This window comes from Mycteria americana, chromosome 5, assembly GCF_035582795.1.
Source record: "Mycteria americana isolate JAX WOST 10 ecotype Jacksonville Zoo and Gardens chromosome 5, USCA_MyAme_1.0, whole genome shotgun sequence".
NCBI lineage: Eukaryota > Metazoa > Chordata > Aves > Ciconiiformes > Ciconiidae > Mycteria > Mycteria americana.
This window is the reverse complement of record NC_134369.1, coordinates 38,531,208-38,546,423: the sequence shown is the minus strand read 5'-3', so window position 1 is coordinate 38,546,423 and position 15,216 is coordinate 38,531,208. Positions and strand designations below refer to the sequence as shown.

Below are 15,216 nucleotides of genomic sequence, written 5' to 3'. Positions count from 1 at the left end.
AGACAGAAAGAATATAATGTCTCAGTATATGTCTCAGTAAGCTGCAAAATTTCAATGTAAATATTAATTACACTCCATACTTTGCTATAGTGTTTTCTTCCTTTTCAGTTTTGTATACATTACTCTTATTATAAGGAAATGGAAAAAGTGTGGATTTTTTAAAGTCAAGGAAATTATTTCCAAAAGAAGAACTCTTAACTATTACTAACTTTAATTACATACTGTCTGCTTGACAAATTTTCTGTCAGTCCATGCTACAATAAATGCTAGCATCTAAAACTGATTTGAACGGTTTCACAGTTCAAATGTTTCACAGATCAATCACACATTAGTCACTGAAGCTACTAATGAATCTTTTTCCTATAAATTTTTTTAAACACTGCCCTCCAATTGAATAACCCATTTCATTCCATTAGATCAGCTACGTCTACAGTTCCTTCATCTGTATGCCAAGATGGGTGCCAACAGCAGAGCATTCCAATTCAAATGAATATTTCTAATGAAATCTGAATTTGGTGGTATTAGTACTTTCCTGATTACTACATGGAAGCATACAACATGTTTGGTAGCATTAATTAGAGATTTTAAAAGTAAGCAAGATTCTAATTTCCATTCTTTCAATGTAGACTCATTTTACAATATGTGTAAATCTGAATAATATACAGGTCTACTTCATCTTTTCTAGATATTTTATAAACCAAAAAAAAGACAGTGAGGATATGTTTTCACAATGTCATCATTTCATTATGTTACTGTCAATTAAGTTGATCAAGAATAGACTAGTAGTTTCTTTGTAGCAAGTTCTTTGTATGTGTTGGACTTTTCAGTTTAAAAAGAAAATGGCAAAACTAGATCATTAGCTGACAGTAACACACTAACTGCATGAAGATTAAAAGACTGGATGTACAAAGTACATTGTCTAAACTATTAATATTCTTCTTCCAAAACTTCCTCAGATTTTCCTAAAGTAGTCTGACTTTGCAAACACTGTCACCAGCTCTTTAGTGTCAAAAGCATGAGAATTTAATATGAAAATTTTACTCTGCACTCTACGGCCACTTGAGATACTTGTATGCAGATGCAGCAAGAGAAGTCTGCATTGATTTGTGTTTGGAACGCTACTTTCAAAATATTACCCTTATCCTGTGAAAGACAAAGTTCTGCAGAGATAGTGGTCTGGCCTCTCCATTCCATGGAAAGCTTTTTATTTCTCAATGGGAACTAACGAAGTGGATTATCACGCACTCCCTGTGCTCTTTCATGCTGGACAATCCTAACTTTTTCCCCTTATTATTTTCTATTATCTTAATTATTCCCTTAAATCTCTCTTTGATGTTTTTCTTAAAAGCTTGCGCTATTTCTTATCCCATTTTAAATCTCACTTAGTATCTGCAACTACTAAGCTGCATCTGCTGTTCTTATTTCAGCTGAAATACCTATTTCAGAATTCTCTTTGTGTAAATAAATTGGTTTTCTTATTTTAAACACAGCCTTAGCATTTTCTATGGTTTCTTCAGGGAAAATAATTAAAATTTGAAATTTAGTGTAATGTTAATATATTTCTGTTAATGCTATACAAGATGCCAATGCCTTGATATTCTATCATTATAAGGAGTTATGATCTGAACTATGTGTCATAATCAGATTTATAGAATTCACCTGCATTCTGTTGTTTGTGGGACCTTTACTTTCCAACTAGTAATGAATAAATGAACTAATTTAGTGGAAAATAGAAATGAAAAACCAATAATTAGTTTAAAGTACACTCCCTTTAAAGGAAGGCTGAGCATATGACTCAGATGATATATTGAGTTGTTAACACTTATTCCCATTCCCCCAGTTTTCTTGTAGGAAATATTTCTACTAAGCAGAAGATACATCGCTGAGTATAACCCATCTTTGAAAAGGAAGGAATTACAAAGTATAAATCACAAACCTGCCTGTGCAAGGGATTTCAGCATTTGCTCAGAAAACTAACCTTAAGCCACATCTAATCTATAATGGGGCACAAAAAATTCTCATGGAATTTATATGTCCTGATGTGACTTCCAATTACTGTTCTTAATATTTCCATGGCCTTGAATGCCATGTTACCTTTCTAACTAGCCATTCCCCCATCTATAGACTTGGATAAACCTCGTATCTTTTAGAAATAATATTAATCTTTGGAGGTGGAAGGCACTGAAAGTGTATAGTTACTATGATTTCAATAATATTCTGATCTTAAAAAAAAAAGTCTTCTACATTTAAAATGTGAGCTTATAAACAATATTCCACCTATCTATTCCAACTCTTGCTAATAAAACAAGATACTGACATCCCTTGTAATATGGTCAGTGATCAACAGATTTTTAAAAAAGTATTATTAAAAAGCTAAAAGGTTTATTTACACAATATTTGCATGGGGAAAAATATACTAAGAAGCCTTGCTTTGATGATCGGGGAAAGACAATCAGTGTAGAATTTTTTCTCTGCAACAGGATTTAACTGTTGAGCTTTGAGGAAAGCTAAATCTGTAGACGGTTGGTAAGTATGTACTTTGTCTATGAGCAGTTAAAATTGTTTATTAATACCTGATATTTTATCAGAGATGAAATAAAAAATATTTTCTTCTCCCTTCTCTATGCACAAACATTTTTACGTATCAGAACAGAGTCAGATGTCAAATAATGCTGTCTGGAAAAATGACTAAACTAAATAGAGTTGGAAGCTTGTAATAGACAAGATATGACTGAACATTATCAGAATCCACCTTTTTAAGGTTAGAAGAGGACGATCTCGAAATGAAAGACATCACCTAGATCATTTTAGAGACTGAGAAGTTGCTGTGTATGGGAACAGACCTGGGAGAACAGAAAGCAAACCAAACTGCATTGAAGTTGGTCAAAATGTATTAAAGGCAAAGCTGGGAATTCCTGTAACAGCCCATTTTTTCAGTACAAAAGAAATCCTTTCATATCAAAGAACATTTTTAGAAATAGAACTTTCATATTAGTTTATTTAATCATATCATCAATAAACTTATTAATACTAACATGAGACTGAAATACATTTACCTCAAATCTCTTTTTTGAAAGAACAAATGGTGCCTTTACGCTCTTCATCAATGTTGATAAAATAATGATAACCAATGGACTCTACTTTTTTTTTTTTGTTGGCAGGTTGGTTGGAGTGGGGTGGGGAACACCCCCACCACCAGACAGGTTTGGGGGGTGGGAAAAAATACATAATTATTGCATCATCTCTTGTCTTTCCTTTGGTTTCTTCTTGCAAAGAGAAAAGTTGGGTGTAAAATTAAAGACCAAACTGGAAGTGCTGGAAATTAATTGTCATGAGCAAATGGTCTCTCATTCACAAACATTCCCGATACCTGCACTTTATTAAGAATTTGAAAAGTGCATAATGGATCATATGGATAAAAGGCACACACTGAAAGGGAAAAAGGGCCTATTTTACTTACACGAGCTAGTTACTTCCTCAAAGTTCATGGTGTAATATTTATGTACTTCAGAGCAGGTCACAATGAGGGATTGGTCATAAGGTATTTCTACTCAGCAGTAGTTTAATCATGTAAAAATATTAGAATGGTAAAAGTTGCGGCCAAGATGTTCAACTTAATGGCCATAACATCCAACTTGGCCCCTGAAAACTGGATTTAAAACCAGCCCGTGTGATACCAGCAATCTAACTTCTTATCTGAAGTCACTTTCCAGCATAAAGCACAAACATGTCAAAACTGTGCATGTCATACAATCACTGGAAGACAGATCATATAGTACTTACGGAGTGACAAAACACATCTTCTGTTATTAAAATCTACTACATAGTAACTTGTTTTCACTAAAGTCAATTTGCCAGGGAATGCCAGGGTTAGCTATGGGCAAGCTTCCTAGATTAAGAAACAACTTGGAATATGTCCCAAAAAATGTGCCAGAAGCTTTTAGGAGAATAGGATAACCTATTGAAATTTCAAATGTATTTTTTTATGCTCTGAGCACAAAAAAAAAATCTTCATGGATGTTTCAAAATATTTTCATGTATTAATTGCATAATTGCAGTTTAATATTCTAGAAAATTCCACAATTTTGCCTCTAGGACAAAAATATTCAAATACTCATAGCAGAAGCAGGATGCCAAAGATGGTTATTTCTGTAAGCATGTTATATAGATGTAAGATACCACAGTAGGCAAGAGAAATATCTTTACTACAAGGAAGTTCTGCATGGAATTAGACTGCCTGGATAAATAAGGTCCTTACAATTGACTGTGAGAATGGCACGTGGCAGGAAGGCAACGCAAGGAAGATTGCCGAGATGTCATCCACTGCTTTCATGTTCTACTGAGAGTTAGGCATTCCCTGAAAGTTAGTCAGGCATCATCCAAAGAAAGCAGGTACCAATTTGGCTATCAAGTATTTCTCAATGAATTATATTTTGCAGGCTTTGGACATTGCAGTAAACAAACCACCTAGAAAGCAAGCTATTACTTGGAGAAGACCACTACAAATGACCTTCAAAAAACTCTGCTGGTTGTTTAAAGACAGTGTCAGAAGAAGGAGCATGCCAACGGACTTTAGCATTATGGTGCTCACTTGCTCTAGTTACTGTTGAAAAACACATCATGGTCAATATAACATCAAACGATTTGGACAGCACTAAATACGACATTGCTCAGGACGAAGCTACAGCTTGTAACTTACCTTAGTTAACAGAGAATCATCAACAATAATGAATGAAAGCTACATATGCTTTCAGTACTTGGTGATTGCTGGTTTTCCAGAGGTTTTCCAGAGGTTTTCTGTTATTGAATTTGTTTTCCAGAGGTTTTCTGTTATTGAACTTCCACTGCTGCGTCCTTGAATTTTTTGTGGTTTTGAACACAAACCCAATGGTACGGGCATACTGCATCCATATATTCTAAGCAGATTCTTTCTGGCAGTTAAGAGTCATGGGTATATTGTGCTAGTGAAACCATCCGGTTGGAGGCAGACACCCCTGACTGGTGTTGCTTGCACCCAGACAGTCTACCAGGCAGACTGAACAATCACAGTTCTGTCTGGAACAATGGTAAAGACATGCCATATGCTTTACACACCAGGTAAAAACAAATGGAAAAAATGCACTAATCCACTAGTGCAAAATAAGGCAGGCTGTTAACAAGTCTGTATAACAGCTGTACGTCAGTCAAAGGTGCAAAGAATGTAGGAGACGTCCTTTCTTCTTCTAAGTATACTACACTTTCTAGTATTTTCTTAATTTTTTTCCTCACTCTCATTTCAGATAAATTCCATACTGGCCAGAGAGTTTGTACTATCTTAAATCATTGACCTTTCCAATTTCTTTTATTACTTTTTTGCTTTCTGACCTATCTTTTAGCAGAAGCAAAAACACCTACTAAAGACAAGGCCAATTTCATTCCTATAGCTAGTGAACATAGACGTGACAGTTATTTGAATGAAAGTGGCACAGAGCCATTTTAAAATTATAAAACTCCATCTACCTATTACCAAAAGATGTACAGAATATAATAATTTGGTAGAATCACTGCGAAGATTCTCATGCCCTGTACTCATGCCCAAGAAGCTAGTCTACTATTGCAAAACTTTCTCTTCATCTAAAAGCAGGAAAATCATACTTCAAAAGTTTCTCTTACCTATGCTTCTGAAAACTCTATATGGACATGCTACAAAATAAGTATTCATCTAATTAACACAGAAACTCTGTTCAAATATATTACATAGCACTCTTAACGGGCCTGGTACCTATTAGATGAGTGTGAAGGAAGGCAACTGACCCCCACCTCAAATTATGATATCAACAAAAGACAGAACTTGTAGGATAGCAAATGATAGTCATAAAGTACAGAACAGGACATGACTTCAGAAGAGGACTTGACTTCCCTATAGAACAATCCAACATCCGGTCATTATTAATCAGCTTAAGTAGTTACAAATAAGCTTTATTTTACAGTGTATAGTAATAAATAAATAATGTCAGGTTACAAATGCTTCTTCCTGCCCCAAATAACCATATGAGATACCTCTATCCAAGCTACCAGAAACTCTACATGCTCTTTAGTGTATAAGGGACACTGGAGGTATTAGGCACTTACATGCACATTCCATGAGCTACCTCAGAGCTAGAAAAGTTTTCCAAGGTTCATCATGCTCTCTGTAGCTCTTTTAAGCAGCTGGTAACAAACTGCATCTGCTTGGTTTCTAGAGATGACACACTATGCCCTTCCCTTTTCTGTCTCCTCTCTTCCTCTTTCTCTCTCCCCTCCAAAAAAAAAAGAAAAAGAAAAAAAAAAAGTGCTTGCCCTTTAAAGAAAATTAAACAACCTAGCTTTGTTAAAATTTCAGCTGAAGTATGACAAAGATGAAATTTCAATTTGATTTTGATCATAGGCTTCTTTCATTGTTTCTCTGCAAAGTACTCTGGACTCTTCAATGTCAAGCTGACAGTATTCCTACTCTTCCTGTATATCGCATATAGAAGACAGTATCTGTAACTGAGCTCAGAATTGTTAGTGTCACATATTAAATCACTAATAGCACTAATTACAGCAGTCTTATCACAGGCCTCTGAGTTAAATGATTCAAATTAAATGATTCCACCTTTAGAACGTGGTAACTCAAAAGTCATAGCCAGAAGTAGAACAGTTCTTTTAAAAAAAGAAATCAATCTTAAAGCTTTTTAGTAGGGAACAAGAGAAAAGTAAGATTTTTTCCCCAGCTATTCATTTAAACAGACTTATAAATCTCTTTCCTGTTTGCACAATAGGTAGATTAACTGGATATCATGAAAAAGAAAGAGCATCTGAACACTTAAATTCCTAAATATCCCATTTGAATACAGAGCAAGAAGCATCAGTGAGTCTCAATGTACAGCTGCATATCAACTGTTGTTGTAAAGGAGTGCAAATCACAACAGAGGGTCGTTTAAATGTGAATATAATTAAGATTTTGCCCATTTGAAATGGAAGTTCAAGACTAAGATTTTACTCTTGAAGGCTGCAAATGCAGCTGAATTATCTCTTCACCTCATTGCCCCCATTAAGTTGGAGTATGAGTACATATAATGAAGACAGAATAGATAAAACTTCAAAATTTAAGACAGAATAGATAAAACTTCAAAATTTAAACCAGCATTGTAAATGAGTCAGCAACTTTATAAAAATAAAGAGTTGAAAAAGACAGGTTCCCTATACTCTTTCAGAAAGCAGTAAGGTAATTCAAGCTTGTGTGATGTATTTCATCAGAAGTACAGCTGAGACAATCTAAGAAGTGCAAGAATTTAAACCTAAAGTTTTAATGCTCCCAGAACCAGTTCCTAACAAGTAGTTGAATTATCTCCAGATTTATTGCTGAAGACCTGTAATAGAACTACTCAAAAAACAAATTCACCTTCTGCAAAGAGATGTATGCAAAACTGACAAATATTCAGGACCAAAAAATTTTGGAGCAGAAGGTGTGATTGAATATTTGAAGTTGAATTGTGGCTTAAGGAAGCACATTTCAAGGTTGAATTGACACAAGGTTCTGGAAATAATGCTTATCAATGGTATGCAAATACAGCTAAGAAATAAGAAAAATACACTTATAGCTTCTTCATTCCATGATGTGGTTCATGGTTATGAAGCTTCAGAGCAAGCTATTTTGTAGCCACGTTGAACTACAAATTACTATTAGGTTTTAACATTATAAATTCCCAAGTCACTTTTCTATTCAAACCACAAAGAATGTATTTACACTTTTCCAAATCAAATGTTACACTGACCCTGTTTCTGACAGTCTCTTTCCTTCATATTCATCCTAATTCAGTATGATTTGTGAATACTAATATGAATAAGTTAAACAAATGCACACCACCAGTTTTCATGCTTTCCCATTAGAAACCACTTCCAGCCTACTTGATATTTTACCAAACCCTTTTAGAAGACAGCTGTTTGAAAGACCCATAATGTATACACAGATTTCTGGGGTGGTAGAGAAGGGGAAAGAGGTGGTTTTAATGTGACATTTTGTCCAGAACAACATTGGCAGGATAATTTAAATCCAGTTTTAATAATACTTGTATGTATTAAGACAGAGAAATGTGTCCAGAAAACAAAGTGCTAGGGGAAAAAAAAAACCAGTTGTATTTTATGACAATACACTTTAAAGCCCTTGAATTATTTATGGAATAAATATAAGTTAGAACAAATTAAGATAATGTAAGACATCCAAAAATGCTATTTAAATGGCTGTAATAGTATATACATCTTTATATAATTTAAGATTTGTGTATGTTCATTCAAACTCGCATTTAATTGTTTTATTTTGTTAATCTTATATTAGAAGTATAACTTCATCTGATATTTCTTTTAATATTTTTTAAAGTAGCAGAATATGTAGGGAATTAATTTTATGCAATATGATAACACAAGCTGAGTACTCCTCTACATTAATTAGAGGAAGATAAAAATGCTCTTAGCTACTCTGTTGGGTTTCTGAGATATGTTAGCCACCTGTTCACTCTTGTAACTCTCAATGTCTATGCCTGCCGGGCTTTCCACCTACTTAACTCTTCCTATTCCTTCAAATAACTGACCCTTCTCTTTTCATCTCTTGGTACTTCCATTTCTCTGTCTTTGTATAATGTACAGGTTGTAATTTATAATCTGCTTAGCAAAAATGGTGTTCCTCATTGTTGTGTGCGCAGCTTGTTCTGAATTTTAGACAATATTATCAGTAATTAGTAAGAAGAGCATAGAGAGGATTACAGTGCATTCCTTATAGCACACTATGGACAGACCCTTATTGATGGGCATTGAATAATACTGAAAAAATAATGTCATTTATTTCAGTTTAAGATATTAGGTCATTATTGGTTTTCATCTGACATGCAAATCTGGATGTTAGACCTTTTACAGCATTGTCCCATATATTAAAAGTTACACAGGGAAAGTATAGAAAGTGTAAGAACCTCCCAATAGCCTTCTATTATATAAAATACGATAGATCTAATTCTAGTAGCACTGCTAATACTACTGAACAAGAGGTGATCACAAATATCTAGGCCTTCAGTCATTTCGGATTTTATGGATTAAAACTAACTGCATAAGCTCAACCACGACCCAAGCAGGAAACAAGTGCAGATGGTGTACTACTCAGGCTATAAACCTGTTAGAAAGTGGGTATTCTACCACAGTATCTCTTATTCAAATGATCTACTGAAGGGTATATTTGAAGGAACTAGATCTACAGAGAGAGAACTATTATTCAACTCATTTGTTGTGGGACAGATTTGTTAATAAATTGTATGCTGTAGGTAGAAATGAGGTATCTTGTTCATTTAAATATTTCTAATGATCCATGACCTTAGAAGAACTTAAGCATGTGACAAAAGCAGTACTAGGCAGGTGGCGTTATCACTGTCTGAACAGAATAATTACAAACGGTCAGTCTCTCGCTTTAGCTCCTGTGTTGTCTGGAAGCTAAAGAGAAGGAATTCTGCTCTAATAATATTTTGCCAATTATCGCTATAAATCAGCATTCTGGGGTGAAAGTTAACAAATTCCAGAAAGTGAGGTGGGTATAGAATACGAGAGAAAACAAAAGAGAGAAATAGAGAAACAACCATGATAGATTCACATATGGTAGCTTACACAACTAACTACCTTTTCCCGATTTGTTAATGTAGTATGGACTTTCTTAATAGGGATTTCTTAATAGGTAACCATGGAATGCAGATATGTTAAAACAATAATATTCATCTGTTAAAATAATTACTCAGTAAGTCTTTATTCTTCTCTAAGCTGTAAATGTTTCAGTGCAACTGGCTACTGAGATATAAATCCTATGAATAAAGATGTACTATAACAAAAATCTGAAAGACAAAATTGTAATTGAAATTGAAACATTTTCAAATAACACTTGTTCAGGTATCCTTGAGACACATAGGATGTCAACCCTAAGAATTTTGAAGTAATTGATAATATTAAAAAAATGTTGCCGTTTAAAAAGGTAATTTGATGGGGCCACAGTAGATTTTTTGGTTGTTTTTAAATTGAGGGGAAGAATATTTTTACTGTAAAAGGGGCTAAAAATTTCAATCATCTAGAAAAATAAATTTGAAATTCTCATACAATATGAATCTAGAAACAGGGATATCAGTCTAGAAATGGGGAAATTAAAGCAAATCAATCTTAGCCCCTTGATTAAAAAACATGTGATAATGCTAAAATTGAAATATGTATAAATCTAGCATGAGTGTAATCAAGAAAAAAAGCAAATATTAAGATTAGGATATATTAGACAAAGACAAAACAGAAATATAAATGTTGTAGAGATCTTAATGTCCAAATTCACAGCATCAGGTGTACACAACCTTGCATATGTAACTATGAGAACACACCAAAAGTTCCCAGATGGTTTGTAAATTTAAAGAGATATGCATATTCAGGTCAAGAAGCAAAATGTCCACATTTTTGCAAATTCAAGTCTCAAGTTCAAGAACATATATTATTGAAAAAGGAATAATTAAAAACAATTAAAACCAAAAAGAACCAATACTGTGTGTCTCTTTCTTTGACTGAGGTCTTAAGTGGATTCAGCATGACAGTTTATAGTATTTAGCCATGACTTTCATTAACTCAAAATCACAATTAGTGTTTAACGTCTAGGTGAAACATTATCCTTCTTTACTACTGCTTTTTTTCGCTCGTGAAGAAATCTGCTACTGATTCTCCTTTCTCAACTTTTATCCTTCTTTCACAGCGTGTTTTTAAACACCCATCATACTTTAAACGGTACCACGAAACAATCCAACCTGACTGAACTACCATGTTTCTTCCCCATCTATAATTAGTGAGGGGAAAAAACGGCGATAGAACTAGAAAATCTTTTCCCAATATTTATGAAATAAGTAATTTTTAATAATAGATCTAACTATGCATGCTATCAATTGACTACCATCAGTTTCCTAATTGCTTGATTTTTGTTCTTAACTTCCCTTTCACCAGAAAATGGGATTCTTGTTTGTTACTGCTTCATGAAGAATTAAAGTGCTAATTGCTTTGGAACTGATTCACAGTTGGGATGAATTTTTTTTTTAGAACTTGCAACGACAGCTGGAAACAATAGTTTTTTTGAAAAAGCACTGATAACATTACTCAAAATTTAATGAATTTCATTGTAACTCCCTTCTTTTGTGAAGCCATACTTTGTTTACACTTGGAATATTTTTTTTTATTTTTATTAGAAGTATTTGTTGGAAACACTGCCTAGGGAAGAAAAGATATTTATTATAACATTCTACCCACACTATACAGCATCATGACTCACACACAAGTCATGAAAACCCACAAAATTAACTCAGTATCGGTTTTCAGAACTCCATGAAACTTCAGTACCTGCTAGTTAAGGTACTGAGGAGCTATAAAGGTAAACACAGAGCTATAAAATGAATTCCTCAATCCAAGTCACTCAGCTTAAATACCTTCCTTATTTTACATATGAAGGAAACCAGTCCATAATAACTTTAAAATATACAAACCAAGTTCAATCAACATTTGGAATCATATTCTCATCCCTCAACTTAAATTATGGTAAGCCTTACCACATTTTCAGCAAAAGAAGTTATAAAAGATATTTTTGTTAATGACTGCTGTTATCTGCTATGTATATCCTTTACAAAGACTCTGCTTTGAAGATGTACCAATAGCCTTACTGATATGCACAGCTTTACAGAAGTTATCTCAAAAGTAGTAGTTTACCTTTAATTTGCTCTTTCTCCTCAAGATCCTCCTCTCTAAATGGGTTCTTTAGGAGTGGAAAATATATTCTTATGCCTCCATCATCCTCCTGTTTTATTTTCATGTAATAACAGTAAATATTTATTGTCAGTGTTTAGTGGAACATTGAAGATCCAAGACACGTCAGCAAGAGTTTGTCATCTTTGGGTTTGTTTTTTTCACTTTCCTAGTAAGAAGACACTCTGTACTAACAAGGTTTAATTCTTAGAGTGACACTTCACAATCACAATTTTCCAGATATGAAGATCCACATGAATAGTGGACATGAAGGTTTTATGCTAGCAGAAGGAAACAGTATCTTTGCTAGTGCAGAGTACAAATATGTTCAGATTTCACAGTGACCAGGCACGTTCTGCATATAATCAAGGACCTCACAACAGAAATATGTATTTATATTTTGCTTCTATATCCTATGATACATTCACATAGAAAATTATTATGTATTTCTCAGTAATAGCACATGTTTTATAACAGGGTTCTTGGCAGGGCAAGATTGAACAAGAACAATAGGTAAAAAGACCCTTTTTAAGAACAGTTCATACACAATTGCATATTAAATAAAAGGTTTCAAAACAATCAGCTGGCTGAGAATTTGTTTTGGTTGTATCCAAAGCAAAGGGCAATTTGGCAAATCAAGTGAGCTATTTAAAACCCAATCATTTTTGGGGAAAAAAACCCCAAACAAACCCACAGAACATAAAAAGCTTATGCATGATAAAAAAGCCCAGTCAGACTCATAATCCTTGACAATGATCAACAACATGTTTTCAGAGCCCTCCAACTTATTATAAATGTTTCTGGAATAACCAGCAAGAATGTATACTGCCTCTCTGTTTAAACTTGCTGGACTGGGGCCTTAATATTGGTAATATTTATAATACACTTCTCTTTTACAATGAAATTTTATATATTTCTCCTCTTATTATACCAGCTAGTGGAAGTATTTTACAGAGGCACAATTATCCTAGGTAGTTTTTTAAATAAAGAAATCCTCTTGCAAATATAATGTATACTTCCTGCCCTGTAAACATTTATATATTTAATTTATTTACTATGGGTGATCCCACAGTATGAATCTTTGAATGGCTGCCTCCTTTAAGTCATATGAGCATTATACTAATAAGAATTCCATTTTATTTTGAGATCTCCATGGAATTATCTGGAGGACTGAGACAGAAATAACTAGCCGAGACTAATCCTTCAAGTACCAGTGAACAATAAATGCACATCAAATATTTAGAAATTCATGTGATTATCACACATTTTTTAACAATTGCTGAATTACAACATTTTTTTGTAATTAAAAACTCCAGTTTCAAGAACTCCATACTTACTGAGAATTGTTTAAATTTTATTTTTGAACAGCACTTTAACTTGGGAGATGTGTTATTTTAAACACTCGTTGTCAACACTAAACTGTCTGTGAAAAGATATATAAGGCCTCTGAGCCTTGGACTGGAGGATCACTCCAAGGAAACTACTACCCCAGTAGCAATTATGAATTAGGGTATTTTAACTCTCCATTGTTAGGTGAGATACACTGTTTCCAGTGTGCTAACAGAAAAAGAATACATACAGTTAATTGCCAAGGGGAGATAAAGGCAAGTCCTGCACCCATAGCACGTGGTCAGCTTTACCTTTACAGTCTTTTACAGATTACAGCAGCTGTCTTTACTCCATCTGCAAACGCCATAACCTTTGTTTGGCTGCAGAGCTGATTCATGAGAGTCTGGACCAAAGTTTGTGACATTTTGAAGACTCTATCTTCTCACCAACCTCTCTTATGTCAGCCTGCAGTGGTTTTGAACCTTTCTATGCAGGGTTCAGGAGACTGAACCAAATTTGAGAAGAGGCTCCTGTCCACTGAGGCAGCGCAGCATCGGCTGCCCCAGATTTGCTCCCTCTGTTCCCTTGGGCAGCTCACTGGGGAAAGGGGCCTTTAACTACGCTCATAAGAGTCAAGTAACTAAGAATTTACTTTCTTTTTTTATTATTAAACATTTGTAGATGGCAGGTCAAGCTACCTCCCGCGAAGCCACAGTGTCTGGAGCAGTCTGGCCTGGAGGTCTTTCCCTCAGCAAGCGGGGGGCTGCCTGGCTCGGCGGCTGGGAGATCACCCACAGAACGGCACCCCCCAGCACCGCTGCTGGACCTCTGACAGCCCAGAACACATTGTTTTGAACATAACAGCAAGATGTCTCTGTGCAATTAGGACTAAGTTGCCAAGACCAACGCTGTCTAATAGCACAGCGACTTCACAAACTTAAGCAAATCTAATTAAGCATATGCTTCTTAAGCATTTCTTCAGGGACCCGTTCGGACCCGCCTGTGGCCACCGCAGCCACGTTGGCAGCCTCGCATTGTGCTGGGCAGACCGAGGCTGCCCTGTCCCTCCTTAGCTCCTTCCGGGCCTCCCGGAGCGCTCTGCTCCCTGTGGGCGCCGCATCCAGGGGAGGGCGCTGCGCCGGGCTGCCTCCGTGCCCCCGGGAGAGCGCTGCGCCGGGCTGCCTCCGTGCCCCCGCCGCTCTGCCCCGGGAGAGCGCTGCGCTCGCTCTCCCGAGTCCTTCCCTCGAAAGCCTTTCTGCTAGGGGGAGGGGATGAGATCTCTCTACGCCTGATCTAGGAACTGAAGTGATTCTGCTTTCCTGGAAAGAAGGGGAGGAGAGGGAAAGAGGCAGGGCGGTTTCTTTCACCGGTGCCCCGAGTCTCGTTACTCTCTTCAGACCACGGGAGCACCCGGGTTCCCTCTGCACGACCACTGCAAAACCTGTTAGTTACGTTTGCTTGTAACTCATCACAGGATCTGCTGAAGGTGAGGGGGGCCTTAGAAAAGCAGAACAAGGTTCAGCTGTCAAAATTGAGGAGGGTAGGGGGCAGGTAGCCTGTGGGAAGGTTGGGGTCTGCACTTTTTAATGTCTTCTTAAAACAAACAAATACTTACATATATAAGCTTCTTAAAACAGGCTTCCTCAAGGGCCATGTAAGAGCACTACGTGGTTTCATGAAGAGAAACAAAAATGAACTAGAAAATGTAGCAGAGGAAAAGTGCGTGCAGTCCTGAAACAGCAGCTGCAGTCCTGAGCAGAGCTCAGGGTCTCCAGAAATGCAATGAGTAAAAGGTGGGGGGAAAAGCAAACAAAGTTTGTCTGTACTATTTAGAAAATTGCTTCTTGGTTGGTGTGTTGTGTTTTTTTTTTTTTTTTTTTTCTCTGAGTCACTAGATTTAGCTAATAATACTGTAAAGTTAGGTGAGATTATTTAACTTCTAAATAATTATGAAATTATTTAAAAACAGTTTTGAGGTATATCAATTTAAACTAAGAATTAAGAAATAGGAATAAACTTTGAAGACACTTTGAACATTTTGAATGGTTGAGGTAATCATGGACTGCTGGAATTTTGTGGAACCCTATATGAGAC

At 35.6% G+C, this 15,216-nt stretch overlaps 1 protein-coding gene across 1 annotated transcript in view; it reads right to left on the bottom strand.

Annotated features, from left to right (window-relative positions):
- LOC142410448 (formin-1-like) overlaps window positions 1-11,860 on the bottom strand; it is a 51,619-nt gene extending 39,759 nt beyond the window's left edge. Inside the window, exon 1 of the mRNA XM_075503018.1 lies at window positions 11,758-11,860. The gene's annotated coding sequence lies outside the window, so the exon portion shown is untranslated. The remainder of the gene's footprint in view (window positions 1-11,757) is intronic.
- Between the last annotated feature and the right edge of the window lie 3,356 nt (window positions 11,861-15,216).